Source organism: Musca domestica, unplaced genomic scaffold (assembly GCF_030504385.1).
Source record: "Musca domestica strain aabys unplaced genomic scaffold, Musca_domestica.polishedcontigs.V.1.1 26, whole genome shotgun sequence".
NCBI classification, from domain to species: domain Eukaryota; kingdom Metazoa; phylum Arthropoda; class Insecta; order Diptera; family Muscidae; genus Musca; species Musca domestica.
The window spans coordinates 4,554,146-4,575,608 of record NW_026712283.1 but is presented as its reverse complement, the minus strand read 5'-3'; the positions used below and the strand labels follow the sequence as shown (position 1 = coordinate 4,575,608).

The window sequence follows — 21,463 nt, the reverse complement described above, 5'->3', positions numbered from 1 at the left end:
AAGATGCACATTTTCAGCTGACCTCTTTGGCAAGTAAACACGATCGTAGAACCAAAACCAAATTCGGCAGTTCACAACTTTCGGCCAAGCGAAGCAACTCTTTAGCTCTTTTGAGTCTATTTTCTTTCTGTTGCGGTGTAAGTTCTTGGACTTTTTGGAATTTCAATGTCTTTACCCCGAGCTCATTTTTCAATATTTGACGAATGGAATATTGCGATATGTTCAGCTCACGAACCGTTTTTCGGCCACAGAGACGCGATTTTCGCGATCAAGTCGCTTCTTTACTTTTCGAACCATTTCAGCTGATGTTGCTGTTTTCTTCCGTCCACTTCCTTGACTTCGGGCTACCAGTATCACGGTAACGAGAGATGGTACGAGACACAAAAGATTTATTCACATTTAAATGCTGGGAATGCTCTAACGATAGCCACTTGCGGTTTTCCAGCCAAATAAAAGGAAATCACACTCTCACGCTTGAATTACATTCGACGAATAACTTTTTTCTGGAAAATTCTCACCAAAATGCTTTGGAACGCTTATAAACAATATAATGAGCTGTCACTGGAATAATTTTAACAGCTGTCGGACGGGTGTCTTAGAAATGACGACAGTCTGAAGTTGGTAGCAATTTTCTCATCTCACCCTGTATATGTATATATAGATGAATAACGGAATTGCTCCCTAACCCTTGGAAACACGGGGGGCCAACAACTTTCACCCGCCAATGGTATGAAGGCATCAGCTCACTATAGATAATATTTAACTATTGTTTAATTTTATATTTTTTATATGCGCATGAGATTCAATCAATATAATTTGTATTTGCATTTTGTTATAGTAATTTATTTATTTGCATTTTTTTTGCAGGCCACATCCAATTAAATGTTGAAAAAGTTCGCAAAAAGTTTTTTCTCTCATAATTTTCTCTTATTCCGGACAACCAAAGAAATAAACATAAATTAATACTTTATAATTTATGGTTTTCGGGTTTTTTGTTCAATGGTGAAATGGAGTAAATTTATGACTATTCCATTAGTAATAAATAACAACATTAAAATATAGATATTTATGGATTACCAATAACTGATTGATTAACACAAAAAAATGTTATCAATACATGTATGGATTTAATTTTTTCATGCCAAATAGGTAAAGGACGCTTAAACGCCAAGTTTGTTGGTCTGTTGATCATTAAAAAAATATTCTTAAAAATCCACGGTTAAGTCCATAAAGGTACGTAAAAATATTAAAAGAATAGAATTCCCGAGGAACCTTAAAAAAATGTTTTTAAAAAATCCACTTTTAAAGTCTCCAAACTCCTTAAAAATAAATAAAAGTTTTTAATTCTAAATCTAATTTTAATCTAAATATTCTGCGGATCCTTGAAAAAATATTCTTTAGATATGCACGTCTAATGGTTTGAAAGTCTTTATTGACAAAATATTCTTAAAAAATCGCATGTCCTTAAAAAAATATTCTTCAAAAATCCACCGTTATGGCCTGATGGTCCTTGAAAAAGTATTCTCTAAAAATCCACGTTTAATGGTCTGAAGGTCCTTGAAGAAATATTGTTTAAAAATCCACGTTTAATGGTCCGAAGATCCTTGAAAAAAGATCCTTTAAAAATCCATGTTAAATGGTCTTAGGATTCTTGAAAAAATGTTCTTTATAAATAAATCCCCTTTTAATAGTCTGATGGTTCTTCAAAAAATAAAAATATAAAATCAACGTTTAATAGTCAGAAGTTCCCTGAAAAAGTATTCTTATGGGTTCTAGAAAAAATATTCTTTAAAAATCCACTTTTAATGGTCAGAATTTACTTAAAAATTAAGTCTTAAAAAAAAAACTCTCTAAAAGTCCAAGTTTATTAGTATATGGGTCCTTGAAAAAATATTTTTTAAAAATCCACGTTTAATGGCCAGGTCCATGAAAAAATATTCTTAAAAAATCAACGTTTAAAGGTCTGAAGATCCTTGGAAAAAAAATTACATTTAATGGTCCATAGCTATAAGGATATTCTTTACAAATGCACGTTTAATAGCCAGGTCCATGAAAAAATATTCTTTAGAAATCTATGTCTAATGGCTTGAAGGTCCTTGAAAAAATATTCTTAAAAATCAAGTTTTAATGGTCTGAAGATCCTTGAAAACATATTCTTTAAAAATCTTAGTCCAATGTTCTATTAGTCCTGAAAAAAATATTTCTTAACCACCCTGAAACAAAATAATTTTTTAAAACTCCCCGTTTAAAAGGTCATTGAAAAATTATTTAAAAAAAATTACGTTTAATAGATCATTGAAAAAAATATTTTTTAAAAATTCACGATTAATAGATCATTTAAAAAAATATTTTTTAAGAATCCACGTTTAATAGGTCCTTGAAAAAATATTTTTTTTTAAAAAATCCACGTTAAATAGGTCCTTGAAAAAATATTTTTTTAAAAATTCACGTTAAATAGGTCCTTGAAAAAATATTTTTTTAAAAATCCACGTTTAATAGATCATTGAAAAATTATTTAAAAAACAAATCCACGTTTAACAGGTCCTTGAAAATAATATATATTTTTGTAATCCACGTTTAATAGATCATTGTAAAATTATTTTAAAAAAATCCACGTTAAATAGGTCTTTGAAAAAACATTTTTTAAAAATCCACGTTTAATAGGTCCTTGAAAATAATATATTTTTTTGTAATACACGTTTAATAGGTCCTTAAAAATATTATTATTTTTTAAATCCACGTTAAATAGGTCCTTGAAAAAGTATTATTTTTTTTAAAAATCCACGTTAAATAGGTCTTTGAAAAAATATTTTTTAAAAATCCACGTTAAATAGGTCCTTGAAAAAATATTTTTTTTAAAAATCCACGTTTAATAGGTCCTTGAAAAAAATATTTTTTTTTAAATCAACGTTCAATAGGTCCTTGAAGATAATATATTTTTTTAAAATCCACGTTTAAAAGGTCTTCAAAAATATTATTTTTTTAAAAATCCACGTTTAAAAAGTCCTTAAAAATTATTTTTTTTTAAATCCACGAATAATTGTTCATAGATTTTTAATTTTTTTAAAAAGAAATCTACGTTTAATAGGTCCTTAAAAAAATATTTTTTTTTAATCCAAGTGTAATAGGTAAAATCAATGGTTAATGGCCCACAGGTCCTTCGAAAATGTTTTTGTTTTAAATTCCACATTTAACAGTCCATAGGTCGTTGAAAAGTATTATTTAAAAATCCACGTCTAATGTCCCTTAGGTTCTTGAAACAACAACAAATATTCTTTAAACCCCCACGTTTAATGGTCTTTCATCCTTGAAAAAAATGAATCTGGGAAAAATATTTTTGTTCCTTAGGTCCTTGAAAAAATCTTGTTTAATAATCTACGCTTAATGCCCCTTTGGTCCTTGGAAAAATGTTGTTTAAAAATCCACGATAAATGTTCTGATCATCCTTGAAAAATAATCTTTAAAAATTTACATTTTACGGTCTATTGGTCTTTGCAAAAATATTCTTTAAAAATCCAAGTTTATTGCCCTTTTGGCCCTTGAAAAAATATTCTTTAAAAATCCACGTTTAATGTTCTATGGGTCCTTGAAAAAATATTCTTTAAAAATCCACGTTTAATGTTCTATGGGTCCTTGAAAAAATATTCTTTAAAAATCCACGTTTAATGTTCTATGGGTCCTTGAAAAAATATTCTTTAAAAATCCACGTTTAATGTTCTATGGGTCCTTGAAAAAATATTCTTTAAAAATCCACGTTTATTCTTTAAAAAATTCATATTCTTTAAAAAATTCAGGTTTATTGGCCTTGAAAAACTTCCTTAAAAATTCTTTGAGAAACTAATTTTTTTAATCCATTAATTTTCATAAAATTCGCCATTGTGTTGAATTGAAATCGTCATCACAAATTACTTTTGAATCGCATTTCAAAAATAATTCATTTTGCAAATTACATGGCAATTGTTTCACTTCATTACAAATGAATAAATGGAGGGAGGAACTAAATTGAAAAATCTGTTATTCCTGATGGTAAATAAAACACATTATTCTCGTGTGCCTTTTTTTAAGAGTTGCCATATCGATTTACATTTCTTATAACATTTTCCGCAATTTGAAGAAACGGTATGTCCTTTGAAATGGAGAAGAACTAGGAAATTAACCCAAAATTATGCAAAGTTCCAAAATTCCCCAAAAAACCGACCAAATTTTATTTCATCCCACTTTTCGCCCATATTTTCTGGTCAAAAAATGTCCCCATTCCCTCACATCCATTCTTGCGACTCTTCACAAAATTAAAACAATTACATGCAAATTAAATTGTTTTGTTTGCATGTGCGTGTGTATTGCGAAAGGCTGGCTGACAGTACATTTTAAATGTCATTGTTATTGTTGTTGGTGTTATTGTTTTATCATCTAGTATTTGTAAATAAACAAAAGGTAAAAATTAATGTGGGTGTCAGTGTGCAATTTTGTACACATGTGTGATCATTAAATATACAAAGGACACGAGAGAGAGCGAGAGAGAGAGGAGTGGATGTATATGTGTGCATGTTAAATTGTTAAAATATTTACCTGTTTACGAACGGCAGTCCATTCATATGTCCTGTAATGAAAATTAAATAAAAGTTCCATTAGCGAGGAATTATTTTGGATTTGTGTTCAGAAAAAGAGTTGAATTTAATTTTTGGATTTTAAATATTTTTTCAAGGACCAACAGCCAAATAAACGTGGATTTTTAAAGAATATCTTTTCAAGGGCCAACAGCCAAATAAACGTGGATTTTTAAAGAATATCTTTCCAAGGTCCAACAGCCAAATAAACGTGGATTTTTAAAGAATATTTTTCTCAAGAACCAAAAGCCAAATAAACGTGGATTTTTAAAGAATATTTTTCCAGGGACCAACAGCCAAATAAACGTGGATTTTTAAGGAATATTTTTTCAAGGATCAACAGCCAAATAAACGTGGATTTTTAAAGAATATTTTTCCAGGGACCAACAGCCAAATAAACGTGGATTTTTAAAGATTATTTTTTCAAGGATCAAATGACCATAAAACGTGCATTTTTTAAGAATATTTTTTCAAGGACCAACAGTCAAATAAACCTTGATTTTAAAGAATATTCTTTTAAGGACCAACAGCCAAATAAACGTGGATTTTTAAAGAATATTTTTTTCAAGGACCAACAGCCAATAAACGTGGATTTTTAAAGATATTTTTTCAAGGACCACAGCCAAATAAACGTGGATTTTTAAAGAATATTTTTTCAAGGACCCTCAAACCAATAAATAAATATTTTTTCAAGGATCAAAAGGCCAATAAACGGGGATTTTTAATGAATATTTTTTCAAGGACCCTCAAACCAATAAACGTGGATTTTAAAGAATATTTTTCAAGGACCATAAGCAAATAAACGTGGATTTTTAAAGAATTATTTTTTCAAGGACCAACAGCCAAATAAACTTGGATTTTAAAGAATATTTTTCAAGGACCAACAGCCAAATAAACTTGGATTTTTAAAGAATATTTTTCAAGGACCACAGCCAAATAACTTGGATTTTAAAGAATATTTTTCAAGGACCAACACCCAAATAAACGTGGATTTTAAAGAATAATTTTTTCAAGGACCAACAGCCAAATAAACGTGGATTTTTAAAGAATACTTTTTCAAGGACCCAACAGCCAAATAAACGTGGATTTTTAAAGAATATTTTCAAAGGACCAACAGCCAATTAAACGTGGATTTTCAAAGAAAATTTTTCAAGGACCAACAGCCAAATAAACGTGGATTTTCAAAGACAATTTTCAAGGACCAACAGCCAAATAAACGTGGATTTTTAAAGAATATTTTTTCAGGACCAACAGCCAAATAAACGTGGATTTTTAAAGATATTTTTTCAAGGACCAACAGCCAAATAAACGTGGATTTTTAAAGAATATTTTTTCAAGGACCAACAGCCAAATAAACGTGGATTTTAAAGAATATTTTTTCAGGACCAAAAGACCAATAAACTGGATTTTTAAAGAATATTTTTCAAGGACCAACAGCCAAATAAACGTGGATTTTTAAAGAATATTTTTTCAAGGACCAACAGCCAAATAAACGTGGATTTTTAAAGATTATTTTTTCAAGACCACAGCCAAATAAACGTGGATTTTAAAGAATATTTTTTCAAGGACCAACAGCCAAATAAACGTGGATTTTTAAAGAATATTTTTTCAAGGGCCAACAGCCAAATAAACGTGGATTTTTAAAGACTATTTTTTCAAGGACCAACAGCCAAATAACGTGGATTTTTAAAGATTATTTTTCAAAGACCAACAGCCAAATAAACGTGGATTTAAAGAATATTTTTTCAAGGACCAACAGCCAAATAAACGTGGATTTTTAAAGAATATTTTTCAAGGGCCAACAGCCAAATAACGTGGATTTTTAAAGACTATTTTTTCAAGGACCAACAGCCAAATAACGTGGATTTTAAAGAATATGTTTTCAAGGACCAAAAGCCAAATAAACGTGGATTTTTAAAGAATATTTTTCAAGGACCAACAGCCAAATAAACGTGGAGTTTTAAAGAATATTTTTCAAGGACCAACAGCCAAATAAACGTGGATTTTAAAGAATATTTTTCAAGGACCAACAGCCAAATAGAACTGGGATTTTTAAAGAATATTTTTTCAAGGACCAACAGCCAAATAAACGTGGATTTTTAAAGAATATTTTTTCAAGGACCAACAGCCAAATAAACGTAGATTTTTAGAGAATATTTTTTAAAAGGACCTATTGGCCATTAAACGTGCATTTTTAAGAATATTTTTTCAGAACCACACCAAATAAAACGTGGATTTTTAAGAATATTTTTTAAAGGGACCTTTTGGCCATTAAACGTGCATTTTTAAGAATTTTTTTTCAAGAAGCACAACAGCTAAATAAACGTGGATTTTTAAAGAGTATTTTTTTAAGTACCAAAAGACCATTAAATGTGGATTGTTTTAAAGAATATTTTTTGAAGGAACAACAGCCAATAAACGTGAATTTTTAAAGAATATTTTTCAAGGAACAACAGCCAAATAACGTGATTTTTAAAGATATTTTTCAAGGACCACCAGCCAAATAAACGTGGATTTTTAAAGATATTTTTTTCAAGGACCACAGCCAAATAAACGTGGATTTTTAAAGAATATTTTTTCACGGACCAACAGCCAAATAAACGTGGATTTTTAAAGAATATTTTTTCAAGGACAACAGCCAATAACGTGGATTTTTAAAGAATATTTTTTCAAGGACAACAGCCAATAACGTGGATTTTTAAAGAATATTTTTTCAAGGACCAACAGCCAAATAAGCGTGGATTTTTAAAGAATATTTTTCAAGACCACCAGCCAAATAACGTGGATTTTTAAAGAATATTTTTCAAGGACCAACAGCCAAATAAACGTGGATTTTAAAGAATATTTTTTCAGGACCAACAGCAAATAAACGTGGATTTTAAAGAATATTTTTTCAAGGACCAACAGCCAAAATAAACGTGATTTTTAAGAATATTTTTTCAAGGACCAACATCCAATAAACGTGGATTTTTAAGAATATTTTTTCAAGGACCAACAGCCAATAAACGTGGATTTTAAAGATATTTTTTCAAGGACCACAGCCAAATACGTGGATTTTTAAGAATATTTTTTCAAGGCCCACAGCCCAATAAACGTGGATTTTAAGCAATTTTTTCAAGACCAACAGCCAAATAAACGTGGTTTTTAAAGAATATTTTTCAAGGACCAACAGCCAAATAACGTGGATTTTCAGAATATTTTTTCAAGGACCAACAGCCAAATAAGCGTGGATTTTTAAAGAATATTTTTTCAAGGACCAACAGCCAATAAACGATGGATTTTTTTTTAGATATTTTTTTTCAAGGACCAACAGCCCAATAAACGTGGATTTTTAAAGAATATTTTTTCAAGGACCAACAGCCAAATAAACGTGGATTTTACAGAATATTTTTTCAAGGACCAACAGCCAAATAAGCGTGGATTTTTAAAGAATATTTTTTTCAAGGACCAACAGCCAAATAAACTGTGATTTTTAAAGAATATTTTTTCAAGGACCAACAGCCAAATAACGTGGATTTTTTAAGGAATATTTTTTTCAAGGACCAACAGCCAAATAACGTGGATTTTAAAAGAATATTTTTTCAAGGACCAACAGCAAATAAACGTGGATTTTAAAGATATTTTTCAAGGACCAACAGCCAAATAAACGTGGATTTTTAAAGAATATTTTTTTCAAGGACCAACAGCCAAATAAACGTGATTTTTAAAGAATTTTTTTTTTTCAAGGACCAACAGCCAAATAAACGTGGATTTTTAAAGAATATTTTTTCAAGGACCAACAGCCAAATAACGTGGATTTTAAAGAATATTTTTTCCAAGGCCCACAGCCAAATAAACGTGGATTTTTAAAGGAATATTTTTTTACAAGGATTCAGCCAAATAAACGGTGGAGTGTTAAAGTTTACTATTTTTTCAAGGACCAACAGCCAAATAAGCGTGGATTTTTAAAGAATATTTTTCAAGGACCAACAGCCAAATAACGTGTGATTTTTAAGAATATTTTTTCAAGGACCAACAGCCAAATAAAGTGGTTCTTTAAAGAATATTTTTTCAAGGACCAACAGCCATAAACGTGGATTTTAAAGAATATTTTTTCAAGGACCACAGCCAAATAAACGTGGATTTTTAAAGAATATTTTTTCAAGGACCAACAGCCAAATAACGTGGATTTTTAAAGAATATTTTTCAAGGACCAATAGCCAAATAAACGTGATTTTTAAAGAATATATTTTTCAAGGACCAACAGCCAAATAAACGTGGATTTTAAAGAATATTTTTTCAAGGACCAACAGCCAAATAAACGTGGATTTTTAAAGAATATTTTTTCAAGGACCACACCAAAATAAACCTGGATTTTTAAGAATATTTTTTCAAGGACCAACAGCCAAATAAACGTGTATTTTTAAAAAATATTTTTTCAAGGACCAACAGCCAAATAAACGTGGATTTTTAAGAATATTTTTTCAAGACCAACAGCCAAATAAACCTGGATTTTTAAGAATATTTTTTCAAGGACCAACAGCCATAAACGTGGATTTTTAAAGAATATTTTTTCAAGGACCAACAGCCAAATAAACGTGGATTTTTAAAGAATATTTTTTCAAGGACCAACAGCCAAATAAACCTGGATTTTTAAAGAATATTTTTTCAAGGACCAACAGCCAATAAACGTGGATTTTAAAGAATATTTTTTCAAGGACAACAGCCAAATAAACGTGGATTTAAAGAATTTTTTCAAGGACCAACAGCCAATATACGTGGATTTTTTAAAGAATATTTTTTCAAGGACCAACAGCCAAATAACGTGGATTTTTAAAGAATATTTTTCAAGGACCAACAGCCAAATAAACGTGGATTTTTTAAAAATATTTTTTCAAGGACCAACAGCCAATAAACCGTGGATTTTTAAAGAATATTTTTTCAAGGACCAACAGCCAAATAAAGTGGGATTTTTAAGAATATTTTTTCAAGGACCAAACAGCCAAATAATCGTGGATTTTTAAAGAATATTTTTTCAAGACCAACAGCCAAATAAACGTGGATTTTTAAAGAATATTTTTTCAAGGACCAACAGCCAAATAAACGTGGATTTTTAAAGAATATTTTTCAAGGACCACAGCCAAATAAACGTGGATTTTAAAGAATATTTTTTCAAGGACCAACAGCCAAATAACGTGGATTTTTAAAGAATTTTTTTCAAGGACCACAGCCAAATAAACGTGGATTTTTAAAGAATATTTTTTCAAGGACCAACAGCCAAATAAACGTGGATTTTTAAAGAATATTTTTCAAGGACCACAGCCAAATAAACGTGGATTTTTAAAGAATATTTTTCAAGGACCAACACCAAATAAACGTGGATTTTTAAAGAATATTTTTTCAAGGACCAACAGCCAAATAACGTGGATTTTAAGAAATATTTTTTTCAAGGACCAACAGCCAAATAAACGTGGATTTTTAAAGAATATTTTTTTCAAGAGTCAAGGGTTTTTAAAGAATTTTTTTTAGGGTCAAAGGATTTTAAATAATATATTTCAGGACCAACAGCCAAATAACCGTGGATTTTTAAAGATATTTTTTCAAAGGACCAACAGCCAATAAACGTGGATTTTTAAAGAAAATTTTTCAAAGGACCAACAGGCTAATATACCTGGATTTTTTAAAGAATATTTTTTCAAGGACCAACAGGCTAATATCCCTGGATTTTTAAAGAATATTTTTTCAAGGACCAACAGCCAAATAACGTGGATTTTAAAGAATATTTTTTCAAGGGTCAAAGGATTTTTAAAGAATATTTTTTCAAGGGTCAAAGGATTTTTAAAGAATTTTTTTCAAGGGCCAACCCCAATAACGTGGATTTTTAAAAGAATTTTTTTCAGAGTCAAAGATTTTTAAGAATATTTTTTCATGGTCAAAGGCTTTTTACATAATATATATTTCAAGGACCAACCCAAATAACGTGGATTTTTAAAGAATATTTTTTCAAGGACCAACAGCCAATATACGTGGATTTTTTAAAGAATATTTTTCAAGGACCAACAGCCAAATAAACGTGGATTTTTTAAAGAATATTTTTTCAAAGACCAACAGCCAAATAAACGTGGATTTTTTAAAAATTATTTTTTCAAGGACCAACAGCCAAATAAACGTGGATTTTTAAAGAATATTTTTTCAGGACCAACAGCCAAATAACGTGGATTTTTAAAGAATATTTTTTCAAGGACCAACAGCCAAATATCGTGGATTTTTTAAGAATATTTTTTCAGGACCAACAGCCAATAAACGTGGATTTTAAAGAATATTTTTTCAAGGACCAACAGCCAAATAAACGTGGATTTTTAAAGAATATTTTTTCAAGGACTACAGGCCAAATAACGTGGATTTTTAAAGAATAGTTTTCAAGGACCACAGCCAATAAACGTGGATTTTTAAAGAATATTTTTTCAAGGACCAACAGCCAATAAACGTGGATTTAAAGAATATTTTTCAAGGACCAACACCAAATAACGTGGATTTTAAAGAATTTTTTCAAGACCACAGCCAAATAAACGTGGATTTTAAAGAATATTTTTTCAAGGACCACACCAAATAAACGTGGATTTTTAAAGAATATGTTTTTCAAGGACCAACAGCCAAATAAAACGTGGATTTTTAAGAATATTTTTCAAGGACCAACAGCCAAATAACGTGGATTTTTAAAGAATATTTTTCAAGGACCAACAGCCAAATAAACGTGGATTTTAAAGAATATTTTTTCAAGGACCAACAGCCAAATAAACGTGGATTTTTAAGAATATTTTCAAGGACCAACAGCCAAAATAAACGTGGATTTTTAAAGAGATTTTTCAAGGACCACAGCCAAATAAACGTGGATTTTAAAGAATATTTTTTTCAAGAGTCAAAGGATTTTAAAGAATATTTTTTAAGGGTCAAAGATTTTAAATAATATTATTTCAAGGACAACAGCCAAAAAACGTGGATTTTAAAGAATATTTCAAGGACCAACCCAATAACGTGGATTTTTTAAAGAATATTTTTACAAGGACCAACAGCCAAATAAACGTGGATTTTTAAAGAATATTTTTTCAAGGACCAACAGCCAAATAAACGTGGATTTTTAAAAAAATTTTTTTTCAAGGACCAACAGCCAAATAAACGTGGATTTTAAAGAATATTTTTTTCAAGGACCAACAGCCAAATAAACGTGGATTTTAAAGAATATTTTTTTCAAGGACCAACAGCCAAATAATCGTGGATTTTAAAAATAATTTTTTCAAGGACCAACAGCCAAATAAACGTGGATTTTTAAAGAATATTTTTCAAGGACCAAACACCAAATAAACGTGGATTTTTAAAGAATATTTTTTCAAGGACCAACAGCCAAATAAACGTGGATTTTTTAAGAATATTTTTCAAGGACCAACAGCCAAATAAACGTGGATTTTTAAAGAATTTTTTTCAAGGACCAACAGCCAAAAACGTGGATTTAAAGAATATTTTTTCAAGGACCAACAGCCAAATAACGTGGATTTTTAAGAATATTTTTTCAAGGACCAACAGCCAAATAAACGTGGATTTTAACGAATATTTTTTCAAGGACCAACAGCCAATAAACGTGGATTTTTAAAGAATATTTTTTTTCAAGAGTCAAAGGATTTTTAAAGAAATTTTTTTAAGGGTCAAAGGATTTTAATAATATATATTTCAAGGACCAACAGCCAAATAAACGTGGATTTTTAAGATATTTTTCAAAGGACCAACGCCAAATAAACGTGGATTTTTAAAGAAAATTTTTCAAAGGACCAACAGGCTAATATACCTGGATTTTTTAAAGAATATTTTTCAAGACCAACAGGCTAATATACCTGGATTTTTAAAGAATATTTTTTCAAGGACCAACAGCCAATAAACGGATTTTAAAGAATATTTTTCAAGGGTCAAAGGATTTTTAAAGAATATTTTTTCAAGGTCAAAGGATTTTTAAAGAATATTTTTTCAAGGGCCAACAGCCAAATAAACGTGGATTTTTAAAGAATATTTTTCAAGAGTCAAAGGATTTTAAAGAATATTTTTTCATGGTCAAAGGATTTTAAATTAATATATTCAAGGACCAACAGCCAAATAAACGTGGATTTTAAAGATATTTTTCAAGGACCAACAGCCAAATATACGTGGATTTTTAAAGAATATTTTTCAAGGACCAACAGCCAAATAAACGTGGATTTTTAAAGAATATTTTTTCAAGGACCAACAGCCAATAAACTTGATTTTTTAAGAATATTTTTTCAAGGACCAACAGCCAAATAACGTGGATTTTAAAGAATATTTTTCAAGGACCAACAGCCAAATAAACGTGGATTTTTAAGAATATTTTTTCAAGACCAACAGCCAAATAAACGTGGATTTTTAAGAATATTTTTTCAAGGACCAACAGCCAAATAAACGTGGATTTTTAAGAATATTTTTTCAAGGACCAACAGCCAAATAAACGTGGATTTTAAAGAATATTTTTTCAAGGCCAACAGCCAATAAACGTGATTTTAAAGAATATTTTTTCAAGGACCAACAGCCAATATACGTGGATTTTTAAAGAATATTTTTTCAAGGACCAACAGCCAAATAAACGTGAGTTTTTAAAGAATATTTTCAAGGACCAACAGCCAAATAAACGTGGATTTTTAAAATATTTTTTCAAGGACCAACAGCCAAATAAACGTGGATTTTTAAAGAATATTTTTCACAAGGACCAACAGCCAAATAAACGTGGATTTTTAAGAATATTTTTCAAGGACCAACAGCCAAATAATCGTGGATTTTTTAAAGAATATTTTTGCAAGGACCAACAGGCAAATAACGTGGATTTTTAAAGAATATTTTTCAAGGACCACAGCCAAATAAACGTGGATTTTAAAGAATATTTTTTCAAAGGACCAACAGCCAAATAAACGTGGATTTTAAAGAATATTTTTTCAAGGACCAACAGCCAAATAAACGTGGATTTTAAAGAATATTTTTTCAAGGACCAACAGCCAAATAAACGTGGATTTTTAAAGATATTTTTCAAGGACCAACAGCCAAATAAACGTGGATTTTAAAGAATATTTTTCAAGGACCAACAGCCAAATAAACGTGGATTTTTAAAGAATATTTTTTCAAGGACCAACAGCCAAATAAACGTGATTTTTAAAGAATATTTTTTCAAGGACCAACAGCCAAATAAACGGGATTTTTAAAGAATATTTTTTCAAGGACCAACAGCCAAATAAACGTGGATTTTTAAGAATATTTTTTCAAGGACCAACAGCCAAATAAACGTGGATTTTTAAAGAATATTTTTTCAAGGACCAACAGCCAAATAAACGTGGATTTTTAAAGAATTTTTTTCAAGGACCAACAGCCAAATAAACGTGGATTTTAAAGAATATTTTTTCAAGGACCAACCCAAATAAAAGTGGATTTTTAAAGAATATTTTTTCAAGGACCAACAGAAAAATAAACGTGGATTTTTAAGAATATTTTTCAAGGACCAACAGCCAAATAAACGTGGATTTTAAAGAATATTTTTTCAAGGACCAACAGCCAAATAAGCGTGGATTTTTAAAGAATTTTTTTCAAGGACCAACAGCCAAATAAACGTGGATTTTTAAGAATATTTTTTCAAGGACCAACAGCCAAATAACGTGGATTTTTAAAGAATATTTTTTCAGGGACCAACAGCCAAAAAACGTGGATTTTTAAGATATTTTTTTCAAGGACCACAGCCAAATAAACGTGGATTTTTAAAGAATATTTTTTCAAAGACCAACAGCCAAATAAACGTGGATTTTTAAAGAATATTTTTTCAAGGACCAACAGCCAAATAAACGTGGATTTTTAAAGAATATTTTTTCAAGGACCAACAGCCAAATAAACGTGGATTTTTAAAGAATATTTTTTTCAAGGACCAACAGCCAAATAAACGTGGATTTTTAAAGAATATTTTTTCAAGGACCAACAGCCAAATAAACCTGGATTTTTAAAGAATATTTTTCAAGACCAACAGCCAAATAAACGTGGATTTTTAAAGAATATTTTTTCAAGGACAACAGCCAAATAAACGTGGATTTTAAAGAATATTTTTTCAAGGACCAACAGCCAAATAAACCTGGATTTTTAAAGAATATTTTTTCAAGGACCAACAGCCAATAAACGTGGATTTTTAAAGAATATTTTTTCAAGGACCAACAGCCAAATAAACGTGGATTTTTTAAAGAATATTTTTTCAAGGACCAACAGCCAATAACGTGGATTTTTTAAGATATTTTTTCAAGGACCAACAGCCAAATAAACGTGGATTTTTTAAAGAATATTTTTTCAAGGACCAACAGCCAAATATACCGTGGATTTTTTAAAGAATATTTTTTCAAGACCAAGCCAAATAAACGTGGATTTTTTTAAGAATATTTTTTCAAGGACCAACAGCCAATAACGTGGATTTTTAAAAAAATATTTTTTCAAGGACCAACGCCAATAAACGTGGATTTTTAAAGAATATTTTTCAAGGACCACAGCCAAATAATCGTGGATTTTTAAAGATATTTTTCAAGGACCAACAGCCAAATAAACGTGGATTTTTAAAGAATATTTTTTCAAGGACCAACAGCCAAATAAACGTGGATTTTTAAAGAATATTTTTCAAGGACCAACAGCCAAATAAACGTGGATTTTTAAAGAATATTTTTCAAGGACCAACAGCCAATAAACGTGGATTTTAAAGAATATTTTTTCAAGGACCAACAGCCAAATAAACGTGGATTTTAAAGAATATTTTTTCAAGGACCAACAGCCATAAACTGGGATTTTTAAAGAAATTTTTTCAAGGACCAACAGCCAAATAAACGGGATTTTTAAAGAATATTTTTTCAAGGACCAACAGCCAAATAAACGTGGATTTTTAAAGAATATTTTTTCAAGGGTCAAAGGATTTTTTAAGAATATTTTTTCAAGGGCAAAGGATTTTTAAAGAATATTTTTTCAAGGACCAACAGCCAAAATAAACGTGGATTTTTAAAGAATATTTTTTCAAGGACCAACAGCCAAATAAACGTGGATTTTTAAAGAATATTTTTCAAGGACCAACAGCCAAATAAACGTGGATTTTAAAGAATATTTTTTCAAGGACCACAGCCAAATAAACGTGGATTTTTAAAGAATATTTTTTCAAGGACCAACAGCCAATAAACGTGGATTTTTAAAGAATATTTTTTTCAAGAGTCAAAGGATTTTAAAGAATATGTTTTTTAAGGTCAAGGATTTTAAATAATATATATTTCAAGGACCAACAGCCAAATAAACGTGGATTTTTTAAAGAATATTTTTTCAAGGACCACAGCCAAATATACGTGGATTTTTTAAAGAATATTTTTTCAAGGACCAACAGCCAAATAAACGTGGATTTTTTAAAGAATATTTTTTCAAGGACCAACAGCCAAATAAACGTGGATTTTTAAAAAATATTTTTTCAAGGACCAACAGCCAAATACGTGGATTTTTAAGAATATTTTTCAAGGACCAACAGCCAAATAAACGTGGATTTTTAAAGAATATTTTTTCAAGGACCAACAGCCAAATAAACGTGGATTTTTAAAGAATATTTTTTCAAGGACCAACAGCCAAATAAACGTGGATTTTTAAAGAATATTTTTCAAGGACCAACAGCCAAATAAACCTGGATTTTAAAGAATATTTTTTCAAGGACCAACAGCCAAATAAACGTGGATTTTTAAAAAATATTTTTCAAGGACCAACAGCCAAATAAACGTGGATTTTTAAAGAATATTTTTCAAGGACAACAGCCAAATAAACCGGGATTTTTAAAGAATATTTTTTCAAGGACCAACAGCCAAATAAACGTGGATTTTTTAAAGAATATTTTTTTCAAGGACCAACAGGACAACAGCCAAATAAACCTGGATTTTTAAGAATATTTTTTTCAAGGACCAACAGCCAAATAACCCTGGATTTTTAAATTTGAATATTTTTTCAAGGACCAACAGCCAAATAACGTGGATTTTTAAAGAATATTTTTTCACGGACCAACCAGCCATAATAACGTGGATTTTTAAAGAATATTTTTTTTCAAGGACCAACAGCCAAATATACGTGGATTTTTTAAAGAATATTTTTTTCAAGGACCAACAGCCAATAAACGTGGATTTTTAAAGAATATTTTTTCAAGGACCAACAGCCAAATAAACGTGTATTTTTAAAAATACTTTTTTCAAGGACCAACAGCAAATAAACGTGGATTTTTAAAGAATATTTTTTCAAGGACCAAACAGCCCAATAAACGTGGATTTTTAAAGAATATTTTTTTTCGAGGACAACAGCCAAATAATCGTGGATTTTTAAAGAATATTTTTTTCAAGGACCAACAGCCAAATAAAACGTGGATTTTTTTAAAGCATATTTTTTCAAGGACCAACAGCCAAATAAACGTGGATTTTTAAAGAATATTTTTTCAAGGACCAACAGCCAAATAAACGTGGATTTTTAAAGAATATTTTTTCAAGGACCAACAGCCAAATAACGTGGATTTTTAAAGAATATTTTTTCAAGGACCAACAGCCAAATAAACGTGGCTTTTTAAAGAATATTTTTTTCAAGGACCAACAGCCAAATAAACGTGGATTTTTTAAGAATATTTTTTCAAGGACCAACAGCCAAATAAACGTGGATTTTAAAGAATATTTTTTCAAGGACCAACAGCCAAATAAACGTGGATTTTAAAGAATATTTTTTCAAGGACCAACAGCCAAATAAACGTGGATTTTTAAGAATATTTTTTCAAGGACCAACAGCCAATAAACGTGGATTTTTAAAGAATATTTTTTTCAAGAGTCAAAGGATTTTTAAAGAATATTTTTTTAAGGGTCAAAGGATTTTAAATAATATATATTTCAAGGACCAACAGCCAAATAAACGTGGATTTTTAAAGAATATTTTTTTCAAAGGACCAACAGCCAAATAAACGTGGATTTTTAAAGAAAAATTTTTCAAAGGACCAACAGGCTAATATACCTGGATTTTTTAAAGAATATTTTTTCAAGGACCAACAGGCTAATATACCTGGATTTTTTAAAGAATATTTTTTCAAGGACCAACAGCCAAATAAACGTGGATTTTTAAAGAATATTTTTTCAAGGGTCAAAGGATTTTTAAAGAATATTTTTTCAAGGGTCAAAGGATTTTTAAAGAATATTTTTTCAAGGGCCAACAGCCAAATAAACGTGGATTTTTAAAGAATATTTTTTCAAGAGTCAAAAGATTTTTAAAGAATATTTTTTCATGGGTCAAAGGATTTTAAATAATATATATTTCAAGGACCAACAGCCAAATAAACGTGGATTTTTAAAGAATATTTTTTCAAGGACCAACAGCCAAATATACGTGGATTTTTTAAAGAATATTTTTTCAAGGACCAACAGCCAAATAAACGTGGATTTTTTAAAGAATATTTTTTCAAGGACCCACAGCCAAATAAACGTGGATTTGTAAAAATATTTTTTCAAGGACCAACAGCCAAATAAACGTGGATTTTTAAAGAATATTTTTTCAAGGACCACAGCCCAATAACGTGGATTTTTAAAGAATATTTTTTCAAGGACCAACAGCCAAATAATCGTGGATTTTAAAGAATATTTTTTCAAGGACCAACAGCCAATAAACGTGGATTTTTAAAGAATATTTTTTCAAGGACCAACAGCCAAATAAACGTGGATTTTTAAAGAATATTTTTTCAAGGACTAACAGCCAATAAACGTGGATTTTTAAAGAATATTTTTTCAAGGACCACCAGCCAATAAACGTGGATTTTTAAAGAATATTTTTCAAGGACCAACAGCCAAATAAACGTGGATTTTTAAAGAATATTTTTTCAAGGACCAACAGCCAAATAAACGTGGATTTTAAAGAATATTTTTTCAAGGACCAACAGCCAAATAAACGTGGATTTTTAAGAATATTTTTCAAGGACCAACAGCCAAATAAACGTGGATTTTTAAAGAATATTTTTTCAAGGACCAACAGCCAAATAAACGTGGATTTTTAAAGAATATTTTTTCAAGGACCAACAGCCAAATAAACGTGGATTTTTAAAGAATATTTTTTCAAGGACCAACAGCCAAATAAACGTGGATTTTTAAACGAATAAATTTTTTTCAAGGACCAACAGCCAAATAAACGTGGATTTTTAAAGAATATTTTTTCCAGGACCAACAGCCAAATAAACGTGGATTTTTAAAGAATATTTTTTTCAAGAGTCAAGGATTTTTAAAGAATATTTTTTAAGGGTCAAAGGATTTAAATACTATATATTTCAAGGACCAACAGCCAAAATAAACGTGGATTTTTTAAAGAATATTTTTTCAAGGACCAACAGCCAATATACGTGGATTTTTTAAAGAATATTTTTTCAAGGACCAACAGCCAAATAAACGTGGATTTTTTAAAGAATATTTTTTCAAGGACCAACAGCCAAATAAACGTGGATTTTTAAAAAATATTTTTTCAAGGACCAACAGCCAAATAAACGTGGATTTTTAAAGAATATTTTTTCAAGGACCAACAGCCAAATAAACGTGGATTTTTAAAGAATATTTTTTCAAGGACCAACAGCCAAATAATCGTGGATTTTTAAAGAATATTTTTCAAGGACCAACAGCCAAATAAACGTGGATTTTTAAAGAATATTTTTTCAAGGACCAACAGCCAAATAAACGTGGATTTTTAAAGAATATTTTTTCAAGGACCAACAGCCAAATAAACGTGGATTTTTAAAGAATATTTTTTCAAGGACCAACAGCCAAATAAACGTGGATTTTTAAAGAATATTTTTTCAAGGACCAACAGCCAAATAAACGTGGATTTTTAAAGAATATTTTTTCAAGGACCAACAGCCAAATAAACGTGGATTTTTAAAGAATATTTTTTCAAGGACCAACAGCCAAATAAACGTGGATTTTTAAAGAATATTTTTTCAAGGACCAACAGCCAAATAAACGTGGATTTTTAAAGAATATTTTTTCAAGAGTCAAAGGATTTTTAAAGAATATTTTTTTAAGGGTCAAAGGATTTTAAATAATATATTTCAAGGACCAACAGCCAAATAAACGTGGATTTTTAAAGAATATTTTTTCAAAGGACCAACAGCCAAATAAACGTGGATTTTTTAAAGAAAAATTTTTCAAAGGACCAACAGGCTAATATACCTGGATTTTTAAAGAATATTTTTTCAAGGACCAACAGGCTAATATACCTGGATTTTTTAAAGAATATTTTTTCAAGGACCAACAGCCAAATAAACGTGGATTTTTAAAGAATATTTTTTCAAGGGTCAAAGGATTTTTAAAGAATATTTTTTCAAGGGTCAAAGGATTTTTAAAGAATATTTTTTCAAGGGCCAACAGCCAAATAAACGTGGATTTTTAAAGAATATTTTTTCAAGAGTCAAAGGATTTTTAAAGAATATTTTTTCATGGGTCAAAGGATTTTAAATAATATATATTCAAGGACCAACAGCCAAATAAACGTGGATTTTTTAAAGAATATTTTTTCAAGGACCAACAGCCAAATATACGTGGATTTTTTAAAGAATATTTTTTTCAAGGACCAACAGCCAAATAAACGTGGATTTTTAAAGAATATTTTTTTCAAGGACCAACAGCCAAATAAACGTGGATTTTTAAAGAATATTTTTTCAAGGACCAACAGCCAAATAAACGTGGATTTTTAAAGAATATTTTTTTCAAGGACAAACAGCCAAATAAACGTGGGATTTTTAAGAATATTTTTTCAAGGACCAACAGCCAAATAAACGTGGATTTTTAAAGAATATTTTTTCAAGGACCAACAGCCAAATAAACGTGGATTTTAAAGAATATTTTTTCAAGGACCAACAGCCAAATAACGTGGATTTTTAAAGAATATTTTTTCAAGGACCAACAGCCAAATAAACGTGGATTTTTAAAGAATATTTTTTCAAGGACCAACAGCCAAATATACGTGGATTTTTTAAAGAATATTTTTTCAAGGACCAACAGCCAAATAAACGTGGATTTTTTAAAGAATATTTTTTCAAGGACCAACAGCCAAATAAACGTGGATTTTAAAAATATTTTTCAAGGACCAACAGCCAAATAAACGTGGATTTTTAAAGAATATTTTTTCAAGGACCAACAGCCAAATAAACGTGGATTTTTAAAGAATATTTTTTCAAGGACCAACAGCCAAATAATCGTGGATTTTTAAAGAATATTTTTGCAAGGACCAACAGGCAAATAAACGTGGATTTTTAAAGAATATTTTTTCAAGGACCAACAGCCAAATAAACGTGGATTTTTAAAGAATATTTTTTCAAGGACCAACAGCCAAATAAACGTGGATTTTTAAAGAATATTTTTTCAAGGACCAACAGCCAAATAAACGTGGATTTTTAAAGAATATTTTTTCAAGGACCAACAGCCAAATAAACGTGGATTTTTAAAGAATATTTTTTCAAGGACCAACAGCCAAATAAACGTGGATTTTTAAAGAATATTTTTTCAAGGACCAACAGCCAAATAAACGTGGATTTTTAAAGAATATTTTTTCAAGGACCAACAGCCAAATAAACGTGGATTTTTAAAGAATATTTTTTCAAGGACCAACAGCCAAATAAACGTGGATTTTTAAAGAATATTTTTCAAGGACCAACAGCCAAATAAACGTGGATTTTTAAAGAATATTTTTTCAAGGACCAACAGCCAAATAAACGTGGATTTTTAAAGAATATTTTTTCAAGGACCAACAGCCAAATAAACGTGGATTTTTAAAGAATA

General features: G+C 29.4%; 1 protein-coding gene across 1 annotated transcript in view; it reads right to left on the bottom strand.

Annotated features, from left to right (window-relative positions):
• Positions 1 to 4,577: 4,577 nt before the first annotated feature.
• Positions 4,578 to 21,463, bottom strand: part of LOC101897915 (A-kinase anchor protein 10, mitochondrial) — a 79,600-nt gene continuing 62,714 nt past the window's right edge. Inside the window, exon 4 of the mRNA XM_059123887.1 lies at positions 4,578 to 4,600. The gene's annotated coding sequence lies outside the window, so the exon portion shown is untranslated. The remainder of the gene's footprint in view (positions 4,601 to 21,463) is intronic.